This window comes from Limulus polyphemus, unplaced genomic scaffold, assembly GCF_000517525.1.
Source record: "Limulus polyphemus unplaced genomic scaffold, Limulus_polyphemus-2.1.2 Scaffold1219, whole genome shotgun sequence".
Classification (NCBI taxonomy): domain Eukaryota; kingdom Metazoa; phylum Arthropoda; class Merostomata; order Xiphosura; family Limulidae; genus Limulus; species Limulus polyphemus.
The window spans coordinates 72,496-77,321 of NW_013666829.1; the positions used below are offsets into that span (position 1 = coordinate 72,496).

At 28.7% G+C, this 4,826-nt stretch overlaps 1 protein-coding gene across 1 annotated transcript in view; it reads left to right on the forward strand.

Annotated features, from left to right (window-relative positions):
* The window catches only part of LOC106462664 (regulator of nonsense transcripts 2-like), a 126,482-nt gene that overhangs the window by 18,510 nt on the left and 103,146 nt on the right, over window positions 1-4,826 (forward strand). The gene's annotated exons all lie outside the window — the stretch shown is intronic.

Here is a 4,826-nt window from a genome sequence, read left to right on the forward strand (position 1 = left end):
ATCTCTGTAGGGGTTTGGTCAATTTGACTGATCTCATAACCACGTTAAAAAAGTTAGGAAATAAATATAAATTATGCCTTTTTCCTTCTAGAATGACTACAAATTATAACACAAAAACACAAATGTTTTGACTAAATAGCTTAAATCTCATAACATTATACATTTATATATATATTTATTATATTGAACTTTCAGCCATGCCTGGCTAACAGTACAGAAGCTACAATGAAAAGGAGCATGTGCACTCATGTTACCGTATCCAAAGATGTATAACTGACCTTTAGTCTTTACACAGGACTTGTCTTGGCTGTGTTTTTGTAGACTAGTATTTTGTAAAATACAGTCACATTTCAATTATTATACATTATATATGTATTTGGATTATTGTTATTTAGAAATAAGTTCTTAAACTTATTTTTCTTAAAACATAGAACAGTAAATAAAAAAGTAAAGCAAACAGTTATCTCTTTTAGTTATGACCTTTCTACTCAGTTGCTTCTTGACGTAGGTTGCTAAGTCTTTTAAAATATTGCATGTGGAGGTTTTATATATACAGTTGAATAACCAAAAAATCATAGATTACTATATCAATACCATAGAATTCAACTAAAATTTATCAAGCTCAGTAACTAAGCTGTATTTCAGTCTAACAAATTATGAAATTTTGAATAGACTAAAGACTCAACTTACCAGCTTAAAATTTTTATATCAAAAGAATGAGGTGATGTTGTGATACTTGATAATGGCCGAGAAAGCCACTAGAGGGATATTCTGAGCTTTCGATTTGTTATTCACATGTCATAGACAGAAGTATGTGTATATAAAGGAACATTGCCAAAAATGGAAGGAGGTGTGCAGGGCCACTGTGTTTGATTCAGTGCATGAGCGATATCTCGAAAATAGAAAAGATATGAGGTTCTTATTTTATATTCTAGCTTGTCAATATTGGTAATTTGTGTTTCTAATTTGTACAAAACTGTAGACTTTGTATTTTGACATCACAAACATCTAATTTTAACCAGTGCTGTGTATTCAACGTACCATGTGACACACAAAAATCACTGTTTAGGTATTTTCTTTTAATATTTTCTTTTAAATCAAGAAATGAAATAATGTATAATACTAAAATTTGAATTATAATCTACAGTTTGATACCAAACTTATTGACATAAATTCATAAAATAATAGTTTAATAAAATTTTGAATGCGAGTCAACAAACAAGATGACATGGCCTTTGACCCTTGATCCCTGTGGAGAGGGTTAAAGGGTATAAGAGGTGTGGTGTAATTTACAAATGTATGTATTATTGTTATTTTTTTCTCATTTTAAGTAAGATTCTCAATGCTATAAAGATATTTGTTGTTAATTAAATGTGAGAACTTTGTGAATATTACTATACATTTTTGGTAGAATAGTTTCATTTATCAGTATAAAAATCTTTTTTTGCAAAACACTTGTTTAGTAACAATAAAAAGTTTACATTTTCCTTTGTAAATGTCATAGATTTTCTTAAAAGCAGGCATTGTGAAGTAGGTTTGTGTCAAATATGTTATAGTTTGTTGGCAGTATGATCAGGTCTATTTGTGTCTAATCATTGAAAAATGTAAATTTCAATGATATGAAGCCAAATTTCCACATTGAAATATCTTTAACCCTATTGCTATGAGCATCATTTTGTGAGAATGTCAGCGGTTTTTCTGAGTTACATTCAAAATTCAATTAAACTACTTTCTTATCATGGTATACCAATAAATATAGCATAAAGATGTAGCCCATTACCCATATTTTAATAGTTTGTAAGTTTTAAGTTCTTAATTTTGTAAAGCAGTATTTTAAAAAATCACAAATTTACCACAGTATGAGAATTGTGACATTATTTCTTTAGGCATCTCCTCTTTAATTTATTTACCACCCATTCAAGAAGTATGAAATTCAATGTAAATTACTTATTATAATGTTGTCATTGCTCAGGTAAAGCATAATTTGTATAGTCTTCAATCATATCTGGTTACAGAGCCATCAAATAAAAAAAATCAGACCCCTCTTGCCATGCCCGTTTATCACATCCTATCTTTCAGAAATTGCCAATAGTTCTCTCTGGCATTCAATACCATATTATTTATAACCAATAGAAAACCAAGGTTTTACTCTATCAAGTGACATATTATATTACATTGTTTTCTGTACAGAGAATTGTCAGCTTCACACTCACTTCAAGCTTTATTCCCACAGAAAAGACATTGATGAGCTTATTTGATTTTCTAATGGCTCTTGTTGTATACTTAGAAAGCCAGAAAAATTGTGATAGTTATGTGACATATTCTGTTTTTTGCATGTTATTATTCTGTGTTCTTTGGAGCATTATTAAATTAAAGAATTTTTTTTTAGTGCAGTAGTATCATTACTATGAAAATAAAGTAGGGTTAACTCTTTCACTATGAGTTCAGTCCCAGAGACTGACCTTGTAACCATTTTGTGCTTGTCATAGTTTTCATACTGTGACTTTTAATTCAGTTTGTGTATATTCATGAAGTTTTGCAGGTTGTTAGTAAATCTTACAAGGCTTTTGTACATATAATATCAGATTTTTAAAAAATTCAGTTTATGATTTTTGTTTGTAATGAATTGATCATGCATGTTATCTTTTTGAATGTTGACTATTTAACATGCAAAGTAATTTTGATTTTAAGATTAAAAATACTTTTCTGCATCAAAAAAATTTTCAAATTTCAGATGCGAAATTTCTATAACCTCCTAATAACCTACAGATAATTATCAAAAAATGTTTTTTAAAAAAATTATATCTTATCTGTTATTTTCACTATTGTATCTCTTTGTGGGTTTGGTTGACTTGACTGATCTCGTAACCACCATAAAAAATTTGGAAATGAATATATATAACACTTTTTTGTTCTAGAATGACTAGAGATTATAACAAGAAACTATGAATGTTTAATCTAAATATCTTAAATCTAATAACATTATACATCTATATATATTTATTATTTATATTTTATTGACCTTTCAGCCATATCTGACTAACATCACAGAAGTTGCAATGATGCAGTGTACATACAGTCATGTTACCATATCCAATAGTATAAAACTTGCATTTATTATTTAGTTATTTCTCTTAAAACACAGAACAGTAAATAAAGAAATATAGAAAACAATGATCTTTTCTACTTAAGAAGTTTGTACTCACTTGCTGCTTGCCATAATTTGCTAAGCCTTGTCACATTTTGCATGTGGAAGATGTAAAACAAAATAATTTTTTTAGGTTTTATATATGCAGTTTGAAATAACAATTAACCATAAATTTCTATATCAACACCACAGACTTCTACTATAATTTATCAAGCTCAGTAACTGAGCTGCACTTGGGTCTAAAAGAATATGATATTTCGAACTCCATAATCTCTTACCTCTTCTCTTTGATCCTACCATGAAAAGGAAGGTTTTACCATGTAAACACTTCACAATGGCTGAGAAAATCAAATGGGTTGACATTCTGAGCTTTTGATTGGTTATAAACACGTCATAGAGCGAAGTAGGCATATGTAAGCAAGTATTTACAAAAAATGGAAGAGGTGGGTGGGGCCAATGTGTTTGATTTACTAAATATAGTGATATCTCAGCAAATAGATAAGATAGGAAGTTCTTATTTTATATTCTAGCTTGTCAATATTGGTAATTTGAGGTTCTAATTCATAAGAAACTATATACTTTGTACTTGGACATCACAAACAACTAATTTGAACCAAAGTTAGGATTTTTGTATTAATATTTATTTTTAAATTAAGGAATTAACTGATGTATAATAATGAAATTTTAATTATACAATTTGATACCAAACTTATTTACATACATTCATAAAATAGTAGTTCAATAACATTTTGAATGTAAATCAACAAATGTGATGACATGTCCTTTAACCCATGGCCATAGGCAAACCTGTAGCGATAGGGTTAAGTGTCATTGACAGTCAACAGCAAAAAAAAAAGACCCAGGTAAGTACTTTATTTCTCGTTTTTAATTTGTATTCTTTATTTTTTATTACAAAAGTAACTAAAATGTAAAAATAGGAAACTTTTTAGGTTAATTAAGGTTAGATTAGGTAATATAAATAATAATAACAAATTTTCACGAGATACACTCACAAGCAGCTCATGTGTAATGTAACTCGATAGTTTAATGTGAGCTGCACATTCATCAAGTGACTTACAGTTTATAATGGCACAAATAGTAGTTAGTAAAGGTGTGGCAATATAGTGATATGATATCAGCATTGTATCGTGAATCCGCGATACGATTGTATCAATACATCGTCTAATATAATAGGATTTATGTATCTTCACAAAATTTGGCAAACTTTCAGTAAATGTTATGTCTTTTGTACAGAAAAAATCTGAATTTTTAATAAAGTATTTTTGCTAAAAATTAATGATTCAGTAAAGGAAGATGAGTATTGAGTACATGTTGTCCTTTTTTCTTTTATCAAAAACATTACATGCAAAGTTGATCAAATTGAGAATTTGAAAAAGCACTGTAAAGTGTGAAGACAATATTATTAATATAGATAATAAATTACATCCAAGACTGTCAAACGTTGTAAAACTGTATTTAGATACGTATCGTATTGACTACTATGATGAGATACGCACCCCCTAGTAGTTAGACATGGTTCAAAGGACAATAAAGCAATAACATTTGAGTGTAAATAGATGCATACTGTTATGAGTTAAAAGCTATTTAGGATAAACAAATGTAGTTTCATGTTACAATGTTTACTAAAAGCCTGCCAGATTTTGTGAAGATACACATA